Source organism: Dermacentor andersoni, chromosome 2, assembly GCF_023375885.2.
Source record: "Dermacentor andersoni chromosome 2, qqDerAnde1_hic_scaffold, whole genome shotgun sequence".
In the NCBI taxonomy this organism is placed as follows: Eukaryota; Metazoa; Arthropoda; class Arachnida; order Ixodida; family Ixodidae; genus Dermacentor; species Dermacentor andersoni.
In genome coordinates this window covers 34,295,516-34,321,689 of record NC_092815.1, presented here as the reverse complement: position 1 = coordinate 34,321,689, position 26,174 = coordinate 34,295,516, and positions in this window count along the sequence as shown.

Genomic DNA, 26,174 nt, shown 5'->3' with positions numbered 1-26,174 from the left:
TCTCGCACAATACCTTGGCGTCCCTAAGTGGAACGAATCTTCAGCGCAATCGAAGTAAATTGTTCGATTTTCTTGCAGCCCACCTGAACATTCTTTTAGTCTCTCGAAACAGCCATGTTTACTTTTTTCTGTGAGGTTTGCTTCCGGAGCCTCATCTTATGCTTGTTTGATGTATGTGACGAAAAAACGCTGACGCTAAGGCATAATACCTGCTATTTTTTTAAAAGAATAACGATGAACGCATGGGCTGCTCTGTAAAACGCAATCTTAGCGTTTCCTGCTTGTACTAAATAGGATTACACGGGTGACACATGACTCTCCGGAGCGCATAAGATCTGCAACAAATTTTGCAAGACATATGTCCTCTTTTGGTGGCCAGAATTTCATGGACCGCGAACGCTGGAACCAAAGCAAGCACGCCTGAAGAAAGATATGTGTTTTCCGCCAGATGCTGCGAGTTAACACATACGCAGAAACAGAGCGTCACAGCATGCAAACAATGTACCCATACATGTCACGAATAATATTCGCATTAGAAGTGACGCAGTCCGACTTTCTGGTGAGCTTTCCGGGCGCAAAGATGCTAGTTCCTTTTCCTGATAGAAGATACGAGTAACATGATAACGTCCACAATAACTTGGTCGCCTAGGCAGGCTTTCTGGATTGCTTAACGTACTTGCTATCGCCAGAGCAAGTGCAACGCGTGAAAACGAACTGCTGCTGGAGCTTTCGTGTACTTTCGCAACATGGGACAGCTGCCTTGCTCGTACGTTTATGTACTTTCGATTTGCTGGATCTCTACATGGCACACCCGTGTATAGAGATTACTTTCCTGCCTAGAACAGTGATGTCTTCCTCTTCTCTTCTCTGTGAACGAGGAGAAAAGGTACCGAGGGGCCCGGTATTCACATCCACATAACGCCAACAAACCAGGACAACAAAGAAAGCATGGGGGGAATCATTTATTTAAGTGAAATGCAGAGATTGTTAATAAATTACAATTAAAGTTGACGATAAAGCAACTGCCAGTGCGATGGACATGAAGTCACGTCTCCGCATTACGCGTGCGATGCTCTTACCAATGTAAGAGCCTCGTCATTTTCCCGTCAACTTTCTGCATTTCACTGAAATAAAGAAGTAATTTGCCCCGGTTCTTTCCTTGTTGTCATTATCTATTGGTTTCATGTGGTTCTGTTTTCTCTTTTCTGTGACTTCTGTAACAAAGCTGGAAATTCATCCGTCCTCTTTTGAGGAGCTGCTAAGCAAGTCGTATCTGCCAGGAACACTGTCCTTATATGCGGTTTCTTTTACTGTAGTGAGCCTGTCCATAAAATGATTCCAGTTTATGCAATACCGGGTTGGCGGCATCGTAGGCACGATCTTGTAGCTGATTAGTTTGACCAGACACCAAAACAGCTGTTATTACTGACATGACTGCAACGCGCAAAAGACGAGGACTGCACAAAGTATGCTTGGTTTGAGCTTTTCAATTATAAATATCCTTTCTCTAGGAGCCTCCTCTCTTAGAAAACAGGGATATTTGCTCAACCGTGGAGGATTTTATAAGTGCTACAAAGAGATTGTCTTGAATTCTTAAACATTTTATTTTTGTTCATTTCCTCCAGTTAGCCTTACCAATCTTAGTTTTAATAAAGATAGCCTAATTTCACCCATATCTTGGCCAATCCCCCACAGTGGGTGTGCGCCATCGCATAAGGAATACCATACCATACCATACCATACCATACCATACCATACCATACCATACCATACCATACGACACAGGCGTTGTGTCATGTCCTTTCTTCTGTCCTCGTCTTTTGCTCTGTGCATGCATTCATGTCGATATTGAATCCCCAACTCGCCCAAGCTTCCACTTTATCATGTGTTACTGCCGTCACCAACCATATTCTTTTTATCTGCTGGTTAAAAGCATCGGTAGCAACGTAATCGTTGCTACCGATGAGAACAAACGAGAACAAACACCTAACATAAAACGCTGCTAACGCGTTGTCGCTGCACAAATTGTCACAGGATGTCGCTACGAGCCTGTTGTGGCCTTCCACATTTCCGGTAACCCTAAAATTCTCTAGTGCGAGCACATCCACCGATCAATGTTAATTCGCGTCCAGTCTCAATTAGCGCTCGTATAGCCTATTTACCTATAAGAAGCGCATTAGCGTTTCGGTGAATTTGTGCATACTAAAGTTTTTCAGCCAGTGTCCAAGAACCTTTGCTTCCGAGGTCGCTCTGTCGTCTAAGCGGTCAAGACTAGTACCATAGAGAAAGGAGTACAACAAGAGCGGACACTCCCATAGAGCCGAGTGGCCCAATTGACTGCAGCGCACCAAGCCGTCGGCGTCAACACCTAAACCACACGTCCGGTTTCGGTTTTGTGCGCGCGCGTTTTGAATACGAGCTGGTACGCGTCACGCCGGCTCTGCTGCTTTTATTTATTATTTTTTTTTTTGCTTCTACAGCTCAACCGCGCGCGCTCTTCGCGCGAAATCGTTTTATTGTTAAGTAAAATTGATTTCGAACGATCTTCACAAGCCGCTATTCAATATGTGCCACGTGAAAATTCATAAAGACGCAAGATGCCTTGTGAAATGAGGAAATGATTATTTTATTCTTTATAAATGCTCGTTGCGGGCTTTTTGTGCATTCATCCAACGTTGTGGAACCAGACAAGCAGCAGTAGTTTCCGTAGGAAGCTCCACGAGATGATGTCAGCTGAAAAAATTAAATTACAAGCAAATGTTATTTTAGTATTAACATGTAAGTATAATGCGTTAGAAGTGCTGAATGGGCGGAATTACAAACAAAAGCAGTTCGTATTTACACACACATGCGTAGAAGATACCCGACTCATCCGAAACAATACTGCGCATACCACAAGAACATTCTAATTCCAAGCATTCCCCTCTTCCCGAGCCTTATTTCACAACCAACGCGATAGTACGCTACGAATACACAGAGGTGGCCGCAACACAGGCTCTCAACCAGGCCATGGTCGCAGAATTCCTTCTACACGCACTCAACTGAAATGCGTGGGTGCCGTTCAGAAGACAGAATTTTCGAGTTACTATTTCCTGGTGTTTGAGCTCCTTGGCGTTATCTCTTGCGCATTCTGCTGGTGCAAGCAACACACACCCGTGTTATCACTCTTGAAAATTACTCGTCTCGTTTTCGGCAAGCGTGGGTACCGAAAGAAGGCTTAAATTGTTGCGGGGACGTAACAGTTGCCGCAAACTTGTCGCAGTAAAATTCAGTACGCGCCAAACTAACTTTGTCACGACGGCCGAGCTGCTTTTCGCTGCGTCATGACAGGCGCGGCGAGCGTGCGTCATAAGTAACAAAAAAAAAGTACCGGAAATAATTTTCAACCATGTTGGGCTTCAGAGAACGCCATGAACTTGTAGTGCATTAAAGCGCCAAACTGCGCACGACGGTCGAGCTGCTTTTCGCTAACCGCGTCACAGCGCCAGGCGCGCCAACTGCGCTCGAAAGGTACCCAAAAAGTAATGAAATTAGTTACAGTAATGTGGGCGGTCAGAGAAAGTGCCAAAACTTGCCGCAGTAAAATTCAGTACACGCGAAACGGCGTCACAGCACCCTGTGCGACTAGCTTGCCCAAAAACTACTGAAATGAGTTAAAATAATATTGGGGCTCAAAGAAAGCGTCGCAAACATCTCCCAGTACGATTCATTAGTTCAATTTAACTGCGCCACGATGGCCACGCTGTTTTTCGTTAACTGCGTCACAAGTCTAGCCTAGGTGCCGGGCAGTAAAGCTAATTGCTTGAAATGCGTCGCAGACTGTCGAACAAAGTTTCTCACCTTGCCGTACTTCAATAGGGCAGTGGTGCCATGTCGAAGTTCAGAAGGAACGCAAGAATTCGTCGGGAGCCCACCAAACCAGGCTAAATCCCAAAACAGAAAAACAGGCAGACGGGTGACCAAACAGGCCAACGCTCAGATGCGCGGCAGGTCTCTCTCGCTTCGGCGGTGTCTGACGAATGACGCAAGCATCTGGCTCGTCATTCGCCGGTTCGCCTGATGCCAGGCAATGGAAGTAAGCCGCAAAGCTTAATTTAATTTATACGCAGATATTTTTACTTTTGCAGGGAAAGAATTAAAAAAAAATAAAGCAATTTCTATTAATCTCATTTCACATTCTTTTCTTTTTTCGATGCTCGCGGCCCCAAACGGTCGGCGTTAATACTATAGCTTGACGTATTTCCTGTTTCCAATTTTCGCCGAGTGTCTGCTCTTGTTATATTCCTTTCTCTATGCTTGTACGCAGAGCCTATTGTTGGGAGTCGAAGAATGAGCAGGGGCACAGAATGTGTTCTATGGTTTTATTATGCTGGGAAAAACGGCATGCGGCGCCCTTGACCCTTCCGATGAGGAACGAATAAAGCTTTCGTGAATGCGACGCCCATCCACATCATCAACATCAACATCATCAGCCTATTTTGTGTCCACTGTACGACGAAGGCCTCCCCCTGCGATGTGCAGTTACCCCTGTCCTGCGCCAACCAATCCCAACTAGCGCCTGCAAATTTCTTAATTTCATCAACCCACGTAGGCTTCTGCCGTCTTCGACTGCGCTTTCCCTTATCTTGGCAACCATTATGCAGCCATATTGGTCCACCGGTTATCTAACCTACGCATTACATGACCTGCCCAGCTCCATTTCTTTCTCTTAATTTAAATTAGAATGTCTGCTATGCTCGTTCGCTCTCTGATTCACACCACTCTCTTCCTGTCTCTCCAACGTTACGCCTATCATTCTTCATTCCATTGCTTATTGTGCAGTCTTTAACTTGTTCTCTAGCTTCTTTGTCAGTCTCGAAGTTTCTGCTCCATATGTTAGCACCGGTAGAATGCACTGATTTTACACCTTTCTTTTATGCGAAGCATATTACGAGAGCTCAACCCAGCTCCTCAGGCGCGGCGGTGTCGCCTTCAATACCACGTGACACCGTGACGTCACGACAGAGGAGAAACGGGGCTCCAACTCGCGCCGTCGCTCGCGGCGTCGCGGCGGTATATAAGCAGCTGCGCTTGCCTCTGCTAGACACTCACGAGGTGAGATGCCTCCTGGAGACAGAGCTGCTCGTTGGAATGAGAAGCGAAGGTTGCGGCGTGCTACAGAGACTGATTTTCTAGGTGGCTTTGGCTCAACTCTTGCAAGATGGGCTGGGTGGGAATCGAACCAGGGTCTCCGGAGTGTGAGACAGAGACGCTACCACTGAGCCACGAGTACGATGCTTCAAAGCGGTACAAAAGCGCCTCTAGTGAATGCGGTGTTGCCTTAGAAACGAGCTGTTTCTAAGGCTCAGGCGTGCGTCGCTTGCTCAGGCGCACATTTCGTTGCCGCGCCGAACGCTGCGTTGCTCGACGGTCACCGCGTCCAATGCGGGGCGCGTAGTCGCTGCGCCGTAGCCCATTGTCTTATACCCCTTGGTGGGTCGACGGGAACGCTGTCGCGTTCCACTCTTGAAGGCGAAGCAGAGTAACGCATGAGTTGTTTCTTCGTCTAGCCGAACCAAATATAGCCAAGCAACAGCAGTTCACCAGGCTAAACAGTGGTTCAACAACTAAAATAAAGGCTAGTATGCTTCGCATCCTGGGCTTAACCTTAGCTAAGCCACAGCCATTTTTAATGATAATGGTATGCTTCCAGTCAGGATCTGACAATATCTGTCGTATGCGCTCCAAGCGTTTTTTATTTTTCTGTAAATTTTCTTCTCATGATCTGGGTCCCCTGTGAGAAATTGACCTGGTTAATCGTGCTTCTTCACAGACTCTAAAGGCTGTCTAGCGATTCTGAACTTTTGTTACCTTGCCAGACTATTCATCATTATCTTTGTTTCTGCATAATTATCTTCAATCCTACTCTTAAAATCTCTCGGTTAAGGTCCTCAATCATTTGTTTTAACTCGTCGCCAGTGTGGCTGAACAGGACAATGTCATGTGCAAACCGAAGGTTGCTGAGATATTCACCGCTGATCCTCACTCCTAAGCCTTCCTATAGTCAGCCTGTTCTCTTGGTTGAATGAATTCCAGGGTTGCCCTTGTTCTATTGGAAATTATCTTGGTGAATATTTTATACAATACTGGAAGAAAGCGAATAGACCTATAATTGTTCAATTCTTTAACGTTTCCCCTATTGTGGATAGGTATAATGTTGGCATTCTTCCAGTTCTGCATCAGTTCTCGACAGCGGCGGGCACGCACTTGCCTTGGTTAGCCGAGCGCGCAGCTTCATCTGTGCTGTCGTTGCCGGCGATGCCGCACCGGCTCTTCAGCCACTGAAATATTAAGTTGCTTATGTACGATGCAGCGGAGGACGGAGAACGAGTTGTGTATCGACACGGCAAGAAGAGTGATGGGAAACATCAACTTATGAAAGATGCGAGAAACGAGAAGCAGATGGCTGCCCGTCAAATGGCCCTCTGAGAAATAGTCGCAGTTATGTTCAAAAATAAATCTGCAGCGATTAGCAGGCAAGGAAGAAGAACATAAATATGGAGGACAGTGAACGGGGATAGACAGACACCTGCGCAAATTTTATTATTTACTTTAATTCGTAACGTGTTCCTGCATTTCTAACATTTTTTAAGCGCTTATAAGACTATCAGATGCTTTTATATATAAGAGGTCCCCCTGCAGCCATAAGCTATCAGACCCCCTTCTTGAGACTTTTAAAAGAAACGGCATCAATGCCAAATAAGGTGCTGTAGTGTTAAGTGCTATTGATCCGTCCGACATATTTATCTGTAAACGAATGCGCAGAGTAATTAGGTCAACTGTCATATTTTTGTTTCCATTAAAAAGTTACAATAACTTTATTTTCTTTGAGCTTATCTTGATCAGACACATATATTTACGAGATCTGTATGTAATGCTAACATAATGACCTTTTACGCTGTGACTACTCAAGATAAGTGTGTTGAACAAAATGAAGAATGGGTGGATGGAACAGCTCGCTTTTATTACGAGGAGGACTTTCAGACAAAAGAAAGATTTCAGTGGCGGCATTCAGTGGTAGTGTTTCACCAAAACAAACGCCGCAGGAATCTCAGTATTTCAAAGGTAGTTGCAAAAGAACGACGAGGCGCATAAATTGAGAAATCGGACAGAAGCCATTATTTGACGTTAAAATTATCTTTTATTGCTTTTTTCTTGCAACACTGGTCGAGCACACAAAGGGTTGCGCAGCAATCTCAAATCCTAATGAAACGAGGGCAATGTCTTTGCGGGGAGCGTAGGGCAAACGACACTGACTGTCATCGGACTCCCTGATGATGCAAGGTACAGGACTTCATTAGGAAACACAGGGCGCAGCTTATCATCGGCCTGGCTGACATTGTGCCCCATAGTTTTTGATGAACCCTCTAGATTAGGCTCGTGATTAGAGAGACCGATAGAGAATGGTATTTTCACTGCTCCGGAGGTGACAGACCGCAACCGTTCTGCCTAAGTTCGGAACAACCAAAGCCTTAATGAACCTATAGGCTAGCCTTCTTTGTTCTAGTGTAGTAGTTTTAGTCCGCACTGCACTTTCCAGTGCAATGTTTGAACCTGACGGGTCCCTTTACACGTACAGATGGCTTTTGCTAAACATGCGTGCATTATTCGATCGCACAAGGTTAAGATAGAGTTAAGATAGGGTGCGGAAGCTGGTAACACACTGTGGGATAAAAGCTGTGTCGACAAGGGTAAAATGCCTCAGATAGGACGGCCGACGTTTCCATAAGTAGACCTACCTTTGCCAAAAGCGGCCTTGTCATCCTTGTCGTGTTAGTTTTCTAGCAGCACAATGAGGGATATCAGTAGAAGTCTGAATGTGTCACAGAGACGTTACTGCTGCTTCATATACGGTTCCGTGATTAATAAGGGCATAGGAGTGTTATACATATGTAGTCATACTATAGGAAGCCAACAATCAATAACACGAAGGATAGCTTAAGGGAAAGGATTTGTAGTTCTTAATTGAATTCAGTAAGTGATACTTAAATGGGAATGAAAGTGGACGATAAAACAACTGGCCGCAGGTGGGATACAAACCCACGTCTTCGCATTACGCGTGTGAGGCTCTTACCAATTCAACTACTGCGGCCTTTTTCTCCCATTCAGTTTCGGGAGTACTTACGTCAGTCTACTTGAACTAACCTTGGAAGTGCTAGTCAGCGCCACCCCCCATAACCATGGCAGTAGATGTAGAGCATCCTATATCCCGGCCGGTGTCACATAGTACGGGAACTTTTTGGGTGAAGGCAACTGCTCAGTAAACCTGCACATGCTACTTGAAGGCATGGAAGCTGTCGGATTCGAGACCCTCACTATGTAATCAACTGGAAGAAAGGATACCGATGAATCCGGTTTTTATTATTTATGAGAACCTAACGACCAATTGCAGCAAGGAAACATCAAAGAAAAATTTTACGGACTCTGCTCATGTTATCACGTGAGAGAGATGTAATGCCAGTGTGTCCCGGGATTCTATCATTTAACGATGTGCCATCAGACATCCGCCAGCAAAGAACCCCTTATTGCTGTCCCGGGGTCTCGCACTGACGCGCTTTCCTCTCAGCCCTGATCATAACACAACAAACTGCGCATTTATCGGCTATTGCTTTTTCAATATGGCGCATTTTCGATGTCCTTGCGATTCTGAGTGAGTGGCACATGACTCTAGCATATCGGCACCCTGGTATTCCTGCGTACTCTGTATGGCGCTGCCATCTCTCCGCCGCAACAACACGCACCTCGTCTTTGGACAAGAACCCCTTTTAGGGAAGCATGTCGGGGACTGACGCCGTCCATGCATCAGGTGACTTATATAGCACGTACGGACTTCTTTCTGACGATGGTGGGTGCGCTGACACGACGCTAACGTGATCACCTGCGCCTGCCTTCTTCCCTCTGGTGCTTCGCTGCTTTTCATCCCCTCAGCTATTTTGCTCGCTTCCACTGGTATCCTCCTCTCTCCCAGCTTTTTTTAATGATAACGCGCCCCCCAACGCTGAGCGTTCTTGTATGGTCACATTAAAATAAACTGAAAAGGCGTGCTGTTTGCGAAATTGTGATGATAGGTACACTGCGGTAAAGGCTAATGAATTGGTACGTTGTGAAAAGGGGCCTCAAGTAGTCGTCGTTTCATTAAAATCTTCGTTTAGTAGTTATTTAGTAGCCAACGCTTGCGTAGGTTCAGTTACAAATTTTGACACGCACTGACTAGTGTGATACTTTGACACAAGAGTAGTGCCATGCCAAGAACACTCCACTAAAATTATACTTTGAAATCTTTATGTGGCGTTGCAACTAAATAATAATAATAATAAAATATGCGCAGAGAACAATTAATATTTCTTTCCCGTAGGATTTCGTATCGACAGCTTCTTCAGCCACACTAAACCTGACTTCTTACCCACTTGACTCGCGTGAAAGTACGTGTGCTGACGGAACCAGAACAAACAACGGGGCGAATAAAGAGCTAGGTACCACGGCTCGAGAGAGCAAAGAGAATCACGAAGCACGAGAGCGAGCACATAGAGAGAGGTGGGGATGTGCGCTGGAGTTCTGCAGTGTACTCACCTCTTACGTCACTCGATCGACAGGCGCGCACTAACGCGGTTCAATTACGGCTCATGTAGGAATGGGTCGCCTATAGGACGTGATATGAAATCCGCTTAGAATTCTGCCTGTCGAGACGAGCCGGGGGCGGCCAGGCATTCGCTGGGGCTGCGAGAAGCAGCGGCTGCCACCGGCTTCGCTCGCGCGGTCCTCCCTCCCTTCTGCGACCTGGCTGTGCCTGTGCCCGCTTTGTTATGGCCCACACGTTCGGCGTCCGGGCGTCTCCCGGACAACCGAGTCTAGCCGCCTCCCGTACGCTGGCCGAGGCAGCTGGCTGATGCCACGCGCCGCCATTTGTTCCGGCTGGGATGCGCGCACTGGCGCATTCCCTTGTCATGCCGTCATTAGAATGTACCGTGGATCTTAGCCCTCAACGACACGGGGGACCTTGGGCATCGACATCACAGCATTGTCAAGACTGGGGCCGGAGCAAGGGGAGAGAGCAGGGCAGTCGTTTGGCGCGCGCTTACGGTCAGGCACGTGTGGTGAGGTTACGAAGGAAGAGCCACGTCAAACGATTGTGGCTGCCGACAACAGCGTGCCAGAGTGCTTTATGCGGGAACGATGTTTTGATATAAAAAAAAAAAAGCGAACGAGAGTTTTGTTCTTACACATATTTGGAGGGGGGGGAGGGGCTAAACCGTGTCCGCCTGCGCGTGTTCTAGGATTCGTTTGAGTATGCCGCTTTCGCTGGCTTGCAAATCATTGCATGTGTGCGTATTTCCTTGTGGGCGGTCGAATACTTTTCAGTGTTTCTATTTTCTTTCTGATTACTCTATGACGATGAGTAGCTGGCGCCAACTGAAGACACTATAACCTATCTTTTGGAGTCATAGGATATGAAGAAGTGCCACGAAACTCGTAATGACACGATCATGGAATATAAATTCACGCGTGCTTCCTAATAAATCAATCTCGGCTGAAGACATTCCGCACGATGAAGGCCTGTTAAGTTGGCAAAATTTTCACGCTATCTCAATAAACTAGCCTCTTATATTTCGGGCTTGCCCGGCATGCAAGGCTTTAAAAGTTATGAGAATATATGTTATATTTGAGAATATTACCAGGTATAGCTATTTTGGTTCGAATGCTCGAAATCTAGCAGGTGGTAAGTTAATTTCTTTAAAATATTTCTAACATGTTTAAGTAGACTGAAAAGTGCGTGGTAGCTTCACAGGTGATTGTCAACGAACAAATCTTTTTATTATTAAGATATTGATGAGGGCTACTTGGTTCATATTTAGAACTGAGGTTGAACAGCGCGAATAAAACAAGGACACGAGGAAACAAATACCACAGACAAGCGGTGACTGCCAACCAGAAGTTTACTTGAAATTCTCCAGCCATCTTATACTTTTTTCAGCATAAGCATGCGTACACCAATCGCGAAAACATTTGCAAATCATCATCATAATCTTTCATTAAAAAAAAAAAAAGCTATTTCTTTTTCCGATAATGCAAGAGAGGGAGCGCTTACACATTTATCTCCTTCCTTTCTAATGTAATAAGCCTCTCTTATTTCCCTTTTCCTCTTACATTTTCTTTTCCCTATGAATTTTGTTTTTTATATATGGGAGTGCAGGGACACTTGTTACAATGTCCGGTTAAATGACTCCCACAGCCATTCTTTAGGTTACTGCTGTGCTAACGAGCTCTTTCTTTGAAACTTTCTTATAGTTTCTCGATATTAATCTCTGCTTTCCTTTGGACGAGCATGTATGCTGGGGATATCATCCCAGATCTGAGAAAACCTTGTTGCGCTACGACAGCATACACTCTAAATTGATTAAGAGAGGCATAGCAACCATGCAATCAGGCATCACTAAGTAATCGCGTGAGCATGAGTGCGAGCGAAGTTTTTTTAAATCAGAAAGTGTGATTACAGAACGCAGGCTTTCCCCATTCTGTCATCACTTCAGTATGCGAAGCCATCTTGCAAAAAGGAAAAAGAATAAGTTCCGAACCATCACAGAAAGAAAAGAATAAAGACAAGAGACCAGCGCACGTTGTGCCATACTTGCACAAGTTGTCACGCAATCTACAGAAAGTTTCCGGTAGACGTAATATTAATTTGCTTTTCAGTGCCCCGTGCAAGCTTTCCTCAATATGTAATCGTATGAAAACACGCGAAAGGCCCCTGTACACCACAGATCGTATGTCTTGTTTCACTGACTGCAGGCGCAACGTTATCTATCAGATACCGCTGTGCTGTGGAAAAACTTATATAAAGCAAACAGGACAGTGTTTCGATCAAAGAGCTCGTCAGCACAGCAGTAACCTAAATAATGGATATGGGAATCATTTAGCAGGACATTCTAACAAGTGTTCCTGCACTCCCATATTTGAAAAAAACAAAAATCATAGGGTAATAATACAGGCTTAATACATTGGAAAGGAAGGAGATAATATTTAAGCGCTCCCCCTCTTGAAGAAGCTTTTTTGGATGAAAGATTATGATATTGCTGATTTACAGTTTTTTTTGCCACTGGGGTACGCATGCCTATGTTGAAAAAGGTATAGAATGGCTGGAGAATTTCAAATTAACATCCAATTGGCAGTCAGCAGCTTGTCTGTGGTATTTGTTTCCTCGTGTCCTAAGTCTAAGTCTTCTTCGTCACACATATAACTACGGTTTTGATCTAGTTCGCTGAGCTGTTTTTAAAGTACCAACAGATAACACGTGCTTATGGCAAGCCGCGCTGAGGAGCATTTAATGTTCGCGGCGAGTTGATTGTTTCGAACATATATAACAACGTACTTGGCTTCATTAAAAAGTGGTAAACAGAGGAGCTCATATTAGAATGCTGAAATCACAAACCAACACAGCGGAGGGCGACGAGGGCACTGTTGCACTTTTTAAGGGCAACAGAATTGGACAAGCGGCTGTAGCATGAACCGATGTTTATAGTACTGCAAGTGCTACTGTGCTGTGTGGTGACGGTATATGGTGACAGTATTTGACTGTGATTGTGTGCCTATGCTCCTTTCTTTCTTTATCTCTACTTTGCGATCACTTTACCTCCCCCTCCCCTCTCTCCCCAGCGTAGGGTAGCAAACCGGATCTACCCATCTGGTTAACCTCCCTGCCTTTCCCTTTTCTTTTCTCCCTCCCTCTCTCTCTCTCTCTCTCGTTAGTAAAGCGCCAGGAACGTAAAATTAATCATCAATTTGAAGCCTTCCATCGAATTGAATACATTCCAGAGCAGCGATCCTTCCAAAGCAGAACAAAGTGCAAAGTCTCATGGAAATAAACGCTGTTCTCTCGCACGTCTGACTTGCAATGTTGTGCAACTGCTTCTGTATGCTCTGTAAATGTAAAGTCGTGCTTATGTATTTCATTTACTATCTGTATGTCTAAATGTTTGAACCCCTGTGCCTTCTCTCCCCCTTTCACACCCTCTTAATGTTTACACTGAATGGGAAGCACTCGGGGATAGCAGTTCCGCCCTTGTCCAGTTTTACATTGATTCGTTCCTTCAACGAGTATAACTCATGTTTTCATATTATTACAGTTTCGTCGATTTGAATAGAAGAAAAGTTATGGAATAGGGGGAATTGTGGTCACACTCCCAAGAAATCTATGTTTTTCAATTACTGTGAACTAAAATCAACGATACTGCAAAAAAAGTTGCGCTTTTTTCAGAAGCCGCTTCAAACTACTCGAGCGGTTCTTCTATAGTTTGCGGAGCTACCCTAGTTTTATTGCATCATAAAGAAAACTAGTATTTTCGCTTGTAGATAAGGAGGTATGCCTCGTTATTGTCATGAGACACCCGGACAGCGAATGTATGAAAAAAATGTACAGAAACATTCGTTGATGATTGTCAATGTAAGCGAATAGACGAATTGTTCTAGAAATTATTTGCTTTATCAAAGGAATGATGCGTTTGAAGGTGTATATTTGTATCCGTGAGTATATTCAGGTAGCGTGTGGTATTCGATTGCGCAATTACGTAGAAAACTGAGCCGTCAACGAAAACATCTAAGGTGGTTGTACAGGTGGCTACACATATTAGCCGATTCGTCACACATGTGTTGTATCGAGCGGTGCGAGTGCTGGCGTGAAAGACGATTCCCATCCTCCTGTCCCGCCGTCGACGCCCTCTCCCGCAACCTCCGCGCGGGGTGAGGGTGGCGGGAGAAAAAGACCAAGGCTGTACTTTCCGAGTACAGTCAAACCCTCGGAATGCCCTAATGTTCGCGCACGACCACACGTGCGTCTCAAAAAGCTGCGCTTATAGCTGGCATTCGGCGATGAACGCACCCACCAACTCGTTATGGAAAAAATGTGAGGCGTGAACGCACCCACCAACTCGGCTGCGCGAGCGCTCGCGAGGGATCGCGCGGGCTTTACATCGGTGCCTTCGTGCCGGCGGTGAAAGTCAGATAGACGACCCCCAGAAATGGCCGTACGAACCCAACAAAGCTATTTGTTTTAAACATTATTGGGATCGTCAATAACCAGCGACATGTGAAAGGGCGCTCAATAGGTTTTGAAGAACGTATGTAGGAAAGTAACACTGATTGTGTGCCACTAACGGATGAACATGCACCGTACGATTCTCTTCTACAAAAGCTCAGGCAACAAAATTGCTTTTTGTGGCGTTTTTCTGTTGTGCTGCAGCACTGTGCGCTGTTTTGTGGCGTCTGAACAGGGAAAATGGGTCACAGGAAAATGGAGAATTAAGGGTTCAACAGTGGACCGAACAATCCGTCCTATAAATCAAACGTAATGTTTCATTTGTAGTGCGCTTTTTTTTTTTACTCTTCACCCATGCTCCCTGAAAAAACAAAAAACATTCGGTACTGTAAAATGTTATTTTGCACTTTTTAACAAAAAAAATTATGGGGCTTTACATGCCAAAACCACGTAGTGGGGGACTCCGGAAATTTGGACCACCTGGGGTTCTTTAACGTGCACCTAAATCTGAGTACACGGGTGTTTTCGCATTTCGCCCCCATCAAAATGCGGCCGCGGTGGCCACATTTTAGTAGTTTGAGAAGACTTAGGATAAAGTGCACGTACTTTGAATTAACTGTTTCATAAATTTTATTTGGGCGCTGCAGTTCTAAAAATTCTGAAGAATGGCTCATTCAAGAGCCCAATCTTGGTTTAAGCAACTTTGAAGGTTAAATAGTATACCATCAGTCTTGCATATACTAGTTTAGAAGAACTTGTTGTTGGGCGAGTTGGTAGATATTAGCGAACACTGTTTAACTGCGCGAACAAACGAACCACAAAGACAGCATGGGACATGGACTGCGCCCGTCCATGTCCCATGCTGTCTTTGTGGTTCGTTTGTTCGCGCAGTTAAACAATGCTTGCATATACAACATTTATGAAAGCGTAGCCTAGATATACATAAATTTACAAAGAACATCACGGCGGCGGCGACGTCGACGACAGGAACTCGCCTGGAGTGTCCATATAATTGATATCGCACAAAAGAAAACACAACTTTACGCACCCGCGCATTCGCACTGCTAGCACTGCAGGCAATCCACGCGCCGGAAAACCGGGTTATATGAAACTGCATTTTGCCTAACAAAGTAGGGCCAATGACTGCAGGAGGAAGCGCAGGGGTGGAGGTGGAGAGGGCGGAGGGCGCGATTGTACAGTGTGCGTGATGACCGCATTTCGAAAAATTCCATCACGTCATCGATCGCCAACACGTTCACAGAGCGTGCATACGTCTTGCACAGAATACGCGTTTTGAGAATTCCAAACACGTCATGGCCAACGCGTACACATGGCGTGCGCCGGATTGCGTTGCAGTAACTTCGGCTCCTTATAGCATGATGACACTATCGCCCACACACGCACAGGGCGTGTATGCACGGCGTGCACCAGACCGCGTTTCAAACATATGAGCACTCCGAGCACTCCGCCTCATTGAAGCAAATTGATATTTATTTATTTATTTATTTATTTTCGCTTATATATATATATATATATATATATATATATATATATATATATATATATATATATAAAGACCGGATACACTTGATTGCAAGTTTTCTTCAGTTGCAGATTTGAAGGATGCAGGCACTGGGAGTGAAACGACTGAAGTAGGCAGGTGATTCCAGTCGATGCTGATTTTCGGTACAAAGGCTTCGTAATAACATTTAGTACGGCAATTCGGCACCCCAAATTTAATGTGATGGTCAAATCGCGATGATACGAAATGAGGGACGGCGAGCAGAAGTTGTTTCAAGTTTTCATTAAAATAATTAAATTTCGCGATACACGCATATAGTCGGGCTTAGCAGCGCCGTGCAGAGGGGTTTGGAATATATAAAGTTCTTTTTTTTTTCATCTTTAAAACATCGAAATGGCGCGAATAACGAGAGAGAATAAAGTGTGCAGAATTCGGGAGTAATTCTAGGGACGTGATTTGTGCTTTAGTTGGGTGACCCCAAACAGACGAGGCATATTCTACTTTGGATCGGACTATGGTCTAATATAGTAGCAATTTTAATGATACTGGGGTGTCAGAAAAGTTCTGACAAAGGAAGCCGAACATGCGATTGGTTTTGTTATAATGTGTTCGACATGCAAGTTCTACGAGAGATAATTAGTGATGTAAACGATAATGTACTTGAACGAAGTCACCGTAGTTAGAAGGGAACGACTAATACTGTAACAATAGGGATTAGAATCGATAGAAGACCAAGTTTGTTTTTCTGTCGACTTTCTGCAGTTATTCCATCATCGCGACGTAAACGCGAACTGAGTACTTCTTTGGGCGAGCTGATCGCACTTAAAGAAAGCATATCTCAAAAGTCGAAATAACAGCCTGCACGCAAAGAGCTTGGCTTACGACGCCTGTGCCACGTTGCAACAAAAAAGAAACGTTTATATTCCAGAGCTGAACTGTCAGCATCTGCGGAAGACTGGATGTGCTATCTCGAGCACGCGCACTTACGCAGAACTGTAATAACAACAGCCAAAGATAAAATTTTCAGCCACGACATTTCAAACATGCTTCGCAATGACAAAAAAGAATTTTAGAAAGCTCTTAATCCAAATTATGCATTGAACTCGACGGTATCGTTATCCAATGATAGTAACATTCTTTCTCTGGCACATGCGACTATTGAATTCAACGAGTCCTTTTCATCTATTTTCACGAATGAGATTCCTGTAGCTAGTAGCAATATGGCCCCTATTTTACATTCAAGCATGCATGATTATAATATCACTCCTGAAGGAGTACAGTCCTGTATTGATCGTCTTCCAGCTAACTCGGCTCCTGGTCCTGATGGAATCCGCCCGAACTTCTTAAAATGTCCAAACCTGCAATATGTCCCATTTTAGCCACACTTTTTGAGCAATCTGTCGACACGGGATGCGTCCGAAACAATTGGAAAGGAGCTCGCGTAATTCCTATATTTAAATATGGTGACTCGTCTAACCCATCAAATTTACATACCGATTTATTTAACCAGGACGTATTGCAAACTTCTCGAACATATTTCATCTGCTGTAATGAAGTCTCTTACGGAACATAACCTCTTTTTTATCAATCAGCAAGAATTTTTAGATGATCGATCTTACGAAACGCAACTGTTTGAATTAATTAATGACTTGCATCACTTTATTCATTCTTTGCATCAAATTGATGCGATATTGGTAGACATCGCGAAGGCTTTTGACAAGGTTCCTCACTTGTGGCTTATTCATAAACTCACAGATCTTAACAAAATGCAATAATAATTAGGTGGATTACCAACTTTTTAACTAACCGGTACCAATCAGTTTTCGTTAATGAACGTTCGTCTCCGTTAATACACGTCAAATCTGGAGTACCACTGGGTTCCCTGCTCGCACCTATTTTGTTTTTAGTTTATATTAACGATATTAAAAATGGTATGTGTTCTGTAGCCAGGTTATTCGTTGACGTTTGCGTTATCTACAGACAACTTACTAACCTTGAGGATACCTGCTACATCCTGTCTGACCTAGACAATCTGAGTAAATGGTGTAATAAGTGGCAAATAGAAATTAACATTTGTAAAACAAAAACTATCAGATTTGGAACTACAGCTAAACCCCTCTTATGTGATTACATATTAAACAACGTCCCCATAGCCTCTGTATCCACAATAAAATATCTGGGTGTCCACTTGTCATCCGGTCTATCATGGAACACTCATAAGGCGTAATTTGCATTCGGCTAACGACGAGACCAAACTTCTTGCTTAGGCCTCCTTAGCACGCTCTAAAATCGAATTCGCTTCCTGAATTTGGAATGCACATCAGGCTTACGTCAAACACAAATTGGGGTCTGTGCAAAATAAGGCTGCTCGTTTCATCACAAGAAATTACTCACCTACATCGATTGTTACGGAATCAAGTATTCAATTTATCTAGCTCCTCTTGAGAAACGCCGGCTATATGTGACACTAATGTCCTTCTTTCATAAACTTTATCGCAATCAGTCCTCACACGTTACTCTAAATATCAGGCCAGCTTACCATGTGTCTTCGCGACTTGGTCAGCAACTTAAAGTCGAACCTATCTTCGCCAGCACTAATCTGTTTTTCCACTCACCTCTCCTCCTTACGATCCTTCAGTGGAATCTGTTTCCTGCTCACGTCACGTGCATAGTTAAGCATGAATCACTTGCATTCAGTTTAAAGTTGTTCCTCGAAATCTGAACTAATTTTTATCAGTAATCCTTGCCTCCTCAAATCTCAAATGAAAAAAAGGAAGGGCAGTAAAAAAAAACAAGAAGAAAGAAAAAAACGAAATGAAGGAGAAATGATGTTGTGAAATGATCTTCTGATTTAATCTGTAATTTTGCTTTCATGTTTAGTAATGTATACTTAAATTTTTTCCTTGTTTATTTAGGGCTGTTTTATCCTATACATATAATACAGCTCATTATGATAAGTGTCTGAAATATTTCAGGAACCTTGAACCTTGGGATTACTATACATTTTTTTTCACACATTGCATAGACTCTGTAATAAATAATTGTTATTGCACTAATTTGTGTTTACTGATTCTTGTTCTGCTTCATATTTTCTTGTTTAGTCGTGCATTTTTGGGTAGTTTTCGTCCCATTCATTGTAGTCCCCTGATTTTATTCCTCTAATAATTATTTACGGTGGTTTCTGCTGCATTTTTTTTACTGTTGTATGGTAATGCTGTTGTATGTGCACTTATTGCAGCAAGCTCAATTTTTTACACTATGTGTGCAAAAGTATAGAAGCAGGCACGTAGCCAGGATTTCTTTCCAAAAGGGGGGGGGGGGGGGGAGGCTATCTTTACTAGTGTAAATGTGGATAATGCCCACCGTTCACAGTAAAAACGCGTAAACCTCCTAAAGCGAAATTAAATAAGGCGTATCTCACAGGTATGCGTCTGCGAGATAGACCTCTCCTTTGCTTGACAAACAAGGAGCCATATCAACTGTACTCGCGCAGGAAAGAAGCGCAGCAAGAGCACTGCAAAGAACAAGTAAACAACTGAAAGTGTAAAATAAAGATTTCTAGTAGCGTTCTTTTTTTTTAAATTTGATCTGGAAGAAATAGAGAAAAAGATATATATTTGCGGAACAATCAGAGTTCTTTTTGATCCCACGTCTACTCCTCTACCAAGTTAAGTGCCAAAACCAACTCGTATTGTTATTTGGGAAGTTGCTTGATGATGCGTGGCTCGCAGTCCCGTACAACCGCGTAGAGCGCAGGACGCTGCACTTCTAGACGTACTGCGCCAATTGCGGAAGGTTAGAAAAACACCCACATAAGCATAGCACAGAAGTGGCTACGTCAGGTGGTTAGACTGATAACGGTAGAAGCGTCATTCAAAACAAACGGAATCATTCTCCACTCCCGGCGGCATTTCCTCTACTTCCTTTTTAAATAAAGAGATGTTGATCCATAAATAGTTTCACAAGCAATGGTTAAATTTGTTAATATCTTGTTTTTCATTCCTGTTTGGCTGTTACCTCGGCTCTATTCCTCAGTAGATCGCTTAATTTCTCAACTCCTTGCGACTATTGTTTCCAGTTGTCAGTTTTGCACAAAACGTGCTGTACAATTAGGGAAAATCCAGACGAGGTAACGGGAGACATTTATATTTCTTGTGGGTTTAACGGTTTTTGCAAGGTTTGATTTTGGACGCTGTTTCCCATCATTTTATTTTCCACCTTATCTAAACCATATTGTGGGTATATGGTTGCGAGGATATGCCAGCAACGCGGCCAGCCGTCATTCCAGGAAATAATGAAGCAAAACTGGTCTTGTCTCCGTACGCAACTCGTCCCACGAGCATACATACCAGCTGACTACGAACTGAATCCCTTTCCTCGTCCCTGGAATAGTCTGAACAAGGAAGCTTGAACCAACGAAGCAACTGCGATGCGTGTGACCGTTGCAATAGATGGTGACATTTGAACGCATCTCGAGCTAATCGCGCGGGCACCGAATCGCTAAGAAAACTCGCCTTCACATCTTAGAGAGGCCGATAACTACCCCACCCAAAAGGAATGAAAAAGGCAGCAAAATTTTGAACACCGAATAGCTGTCAAGTCTCAAGATTGATTTGGCGGCGCTTTGTAAATGTGTGGGAGGAGTAGTGACGGGTGGTCGGGGGGTGTATGCCGCTTAGTTTAAAGGGGTGGGCCTCCCCCCCCCCCTCCCCCCCCCCCCTCTGGGTACGTGGATGTATAGAAGTGTATACGATAATACCATTTTCTTTTTGTTTCCCAAAACAGTAGCCGGTGCAGCATTCTCTTACCAAGATATCTTGTTTATTATGTCAATAAAATGAAGGTATTAAGTAGCACACTTCCGCGCTCATAGTGTGAATTTCTGATTCTCTTAGATTATGCAAGACTTGAACTCCCTCGAAGTTTGGCGAGGACGGATGCTGCAATAGAACTTCTTGTGCTTGCTCGAAAAAGGACACAGGTTATCTAGAGTTAACTAAACGTCTCCAAGTGCCGACTGCGTACGGTCAAACCTTCGTAATATCTGTATCAGCTATATCCACCCATGCGCCAGTAAAACCTAAATATCATCAAGTATATCAGCTACATACTTACCCGCGACAACGGAGCATGACTCTGTCGCGAATGGTTGGGAGCGCCCTCTAAACATTTTAACATGCTTAAGGGTCTAAAGGGCGATTTGTCGCAAGACGAGCACGTTTACGTTGATGTAACAAGCACCTTTATTTGATTAAAACCATTAAGGTGGGGCGCTTGCCTGAAGTACAAGCGAAATATGTCTCCCTCAGCTCGTTATGCTTTTCACGAGTTGTTTATTAGCATTGCTACACAACTGGAATCAAAGAACAAGCAATTCATCATTAAATAGGGTACAAAAGTAATGCATGGAGGGAGATTCGAACTTAGGAACTTCACGTGGAAATTGGAAACCCTAATCATTGCGCCACACAAGGACCACGTTTGAGCTCTTCAAATAATGGTAGGCGTATGTATTAATTGTGCAGAAGCTATGCCTCATTTCATGAAAAAACCTTGCCCAAAGTCGAATCTTGCATCGCAGAGAACGAGTTGGTTGCACTTGAAACCTAATATCTTATAGCTGCAAGGACAGTTTAAAACGGTACCCAACGGGCTAGTAGGTGTACGAGCACCTTTCGAATCGGGTGTTAATTCTTTCCTCAGGCTGCAAATTTTTTATTGCTTTATTTTTTGGCACACACCCTTGCTAAAGGATGTCTTTAGGTCAAATTTCTGCTAAATGGGCCTAATAAAGGCTGTAAATGGGAAGAAACCGTTTTAACGCCCTTCTGGGCGTGAAATTGCTTATTGTGCCGTATTTAGGAGTGCTTAATCTTACTGCAATAAAATGGGCAATAGAACTATATGCAACTCTTGCACACTTTAACAAACCATTACGCTCCTGAAGTGGGCATACGGCAGCCAGCGCAACACTCTACAGCCCGAAGTAAATTAGCCAGTCCTCAGGAATCTTCTGGGACGTAAGTTCGTTGACCATGGCCAAACGCTCTTTCGGATGACTTCTCTACCTTTCCTAAAAGGCAATTTCCAGTTACCCGTGAACATTGAGTGGGTAATACTCTCGGTTGCAGAATTTCAAAGACTATGAATGAGTAAGCATTCTATATATATATATATATATATATATATATATATATATATATATATATATATATATATATATATATATACGCTGGAAAGAGACGACGAACTTTTAGGAAGACTTATTTATTGAGCGTTTTCGGTTGGTGGACCAGCCTTCGTCAGAGTACCCTGACTCTGACGAAGGCTGGTCCACCAACCGAAAACGTTCAATAAGTAAGTCTTCCTAAAAGTTCGTTATCTCTTTCCTGCGTATGTTACGTCGGGTCCTGCGTGCTGAACTTTGAAGCAACCCCCTATATATGAATATATATACGTGCGATTAAAAAAGATCGAACTTTCAAAGAAATTACAGCGTGAACGAAACACGTGCACGCACGCACACGCACTCACGTAAAGACGGACGGACGGACAGACGGACGGACGGAAAAATTACGCCCTTACCGCCGCGCCGTTACCAAATAGCCTCGTTTTCGAAACAGCCAAAATCATAATCCGCAGTCAAAATACAATTTCAATCCTGTGTAGTCATTTTGGTGTGTGCTGAGCAATATTTACGCTGTAAAGCCAGCGGAGGCAACTTATAATTCCCGCAAGAGCTCCTCTGAAGTTTCACTCGTTACTCTCCTTTCACTCGCGGATCTTGTAACAGACGCGTATATTACAGAATTTGGGAAACAGTTGGAGCATTTATTAACGATAAAGGGGCAATGTTGGAAAGTGAACTGATTAAAAAAGTAATTAAGGCGAATATGATGCACGAAGAGATTGCAAGCGCAGTGATTGCACTGCACGGACAGTAAGCTTTTACCAGAAAACACATAAGCCTAAGTAACAAATGAAGTCAAGAATAACACCACTATACAGAAAGTAATCTAAATGTTGTATGATGAGAGCTTGTATCTTTTACTTCCATTTGCATCTGAAGGTAATTAAGGAACTTTGAAGAATCCTTAAGAGATATATAAACATATCCAAGAGAAGCGCTTCTGAGTATAACGTGTCATTTTATATAGCAACAGCACGTCCAGTTTTCCTGCGTGCCACCTGGCCGGTGTTAGGAAGCAGAACCTGATTGCGGCCGCACTGTGCGCTACCGCTAGAAACGCGGCGTTTGCCTTTTCGCTTCACGGCACCATGTCACTGCTTGCGACTTTCTTTTTTGCGCTTGTTTACCGAGCAAATTAGAAAGAGCTAACCGGCACCCGCGAGCAGGTTACCGATACTAAATGTGTTTTTGTTTTGTTTTGCTACTTTAGCAAAAATGCATAATGTCTCCAACAATATCAAGAAGGTCGCGAGCAAGTACGGCGTGAACTCAGTGCTTTCAGCACCTTGCAAGTTAGCACAGATTTGATGGCTAATGTCGAAACAGAAAAAAGTCTGAATGCACAAAGAAGCATGCAACATTTTTCATGAATTGCGTATCCGCTGTTGTTTACCGTATTCTGTTATCTTGTGGGAGAGTGCACATCGGGCAAACCGGGCGTTGCATTAATGATCGCACGTGAGAGCACAGTCTATCTGTAAGGAGTAACAATGGTGCGCATTCGGCGCTCCATTGCAGGAGTTTCGGCTGCTCACCGCAGTTCGACCAAGTCCAGGTCATGGCAAATACTGAAGCTTTCTTCTTGAGGCAACATAGCAACAAGTGCTTAAGCGCGCCTTCGATTTTACTCTGAGACAAAGAAATTGCTTTTCTCGATGGTTATACATGAGTTTTAGAGTGTTTTGCATTGCTTTGGTCATGTTGTCACCATCATCTGCTTTTCTCTTATTGGCTTCAGTTACTCTATGCTTTCTTTTTCAATTATATTTCTAGCTTTCTTATTTAGTTTTTGCTGTGTACTCTGTTGACTTTGTTACTTTTCTTTCTTCCTTTTTCGGTTTTTCCACTGACATCTCTCAAATGGCCTTGAGAACGAGCTTTTCTCTGCTGTTTTAAATTTATGGCAGTGAGAGATAGGGTGCACACTTCGTGTTGGTGGCGGCAATTTCATTGTCAAGGTTTTGCGCATCGGGGTGGCGCATATATGGCCATTAGGTTGCCTATATTTATGTTCTGTTATTTCATGAAATTTCAGTGGAACACCAGAGGATTTCAGTCACGCATGTCGGACTTTCGACAATTTGTGTTCATGAATCAGTTCCCCATTATCATCCGCGAGCCCTATCATTTCACATCAGACTGTCCGGTTATGAGTGCTTCATGTTCGACATACATGGAGAATGGGGCTAGAATATCGCTTTCATACGATGTGATTTTACGTATGTTCATCATCCAGTGCCACCTTACCATAAAAACCAGTATATGTGTCTAAGAAAGGCAAGCTCACTTTCACAGTAGCTTGAGCGTATTGTGGCCCTCAAATCGGTTAGACATCGAGCGGTTACGACAAATCGCAATATTGGCCCCACATCTTTTCGTGATGACTGGATACTTTAATGCCCTCCACTATCTCAGGGGAAGCTCTAAAGTAAACTGGAGTGGGAGAAGATTAGTGTCATTTGCCTCCGAACAAGAGCTGTGTTTGGTAAATGATGGAAGCGCCACCTTTCTGCGTGAGACTATCTTCAGTAGCTGCCTGGAACTCACCTTTGTTTCACGTTCCTTCACCAAAAAGGCCAGGTGGTTTTGGGATATCGAAACGCGGACAAGTGACCACTTCCCCATTTATCTTAGGATTGAAGGACTGACGGACTCCAAGTTACCAGGCATCACCCAATGTATCGACTGGCCGATGTTCAAATCAATTGGGGAAGACGGCTGTCGTGAGGCCTTATCCACTAGCCTAGAGCACACTATAAAGGGTGCCCTAGAGGCTGCCACGCATTCGCTTTCGAGAACATATGCCCGCACCGAATACGACATTGAATTAGAGAAGCTTCGTGCAATACGTCGCCGTGCAGAGCGAGGATATAGGCGCACGAAGTCGGCACATGGCTTCAGTTTGGCCAGATGAACTAAAAAAAAGATCAGCGTCGCATGGACAAACTTGCATCGCAAAGGCGGCTGTCGTTCTGCGAGTCTTCGGATCCGAGAAAACCTTCGTCTGACATATGAAGAACAGGTCGTGGTCTCCGTGGAACCCTCAGCAACACTACCCTTTCAAGTCTCTGGCCATTTACCAACAATGCAGAGAGGTTGACATCGCTGACAATTTCTACAGGAGGATTGCTGGTGAAAGTAGTACCGCTGGAACATCGACGCTCGACCACTCACCCATTTGATGCGACACCCGCATGGACAGTCCTTTCACTGTAGACAAACGTGAAGCTGCACTTGCCTTGTGTAAGTGTTCATCACCACCAGGGCGCGACGGTATAACCTGTCATGCGCTATGTAATCTTGGCGAAGCGGCCCGGAGAGTGCTTCTTCACTTGTTCAACAGCTCCTGTTCAGCGAGCTACGGTTCCACAGGAATAGAAGACTAGTCGCCTAAATACACTACTCAAACCTGGCAAGTCGCTTGTAGACATTACATCACACCAACCGACTGCGCTTGCCAGCCGCATCGGAAAACTAATGAAGAGAATGGTTCTAGCATGATTAGAATGATACCTCGAACATAACGAGGCATATCTAGACGCAATGCCAGGTTTCAGGCGTGGCCGTTATTGCATAGACAACTTCATTGACTTAGTGACGTACGTCGAGCACCAGAAATCCTACAAGCGATTATCTGCTGCCCTGTTTCTTGATGTTAAGGGTACATATGATAACGTAACACACGAAGAGACCTTCAGCACCTTAGAGGCAGTAGGACTTGGCGGCAAGATCTACTTCTGGATTAGCAGCTACCTACAAAGGAGATGATTTTTCCTACCCAGGATGGCCCAACTTCTCAGCGTTACAGTAGCCGTGGGGTACGTCCCTCAGTTTGGAGTACTGAGCCCAACGCTCTTCAATTTAACACTCATTGGACTCGCCATCATCCTTCCATGCACCGTGCGGCTCTCCATCTAGCCGACGACATTCGTATTTGGACGTCGGGAATGACACGACTTAATTCAGCTTCGCGCTGCGGCTTCAGAAGGCAGGCACTTTAACGTCATCGTACCTTCGGGAACAAAAACTTCAAATATCATGTGAAAAGTGCACAGTGGTGGCATTTACTGGGGAAAAATGTCTACATACGTGATATTCGTCAACGAACAGCTGATCTCATCGAGCACAAGTCAAAGATTTTTGGGGGTGTTTATTGACAGAAATCTCTCTTGGACCCCTCATGTAAATTACGTGGAAAAAAAATGACTGACGGCAATTTGCCACATGTTTAGGCTCCTAGCAGGAAAGACCTAGGGAGTGTTAATACAATCTATGCTGCAACTGTACAGGGTTCTCTTTATCGGATTCCTGCGGTATAGCGTATCGGTCATCTCCAACACCTGCAGAACTAACCTGAATACAATCCAAGGCATCCAAGCACAAGTCTTCAGGGT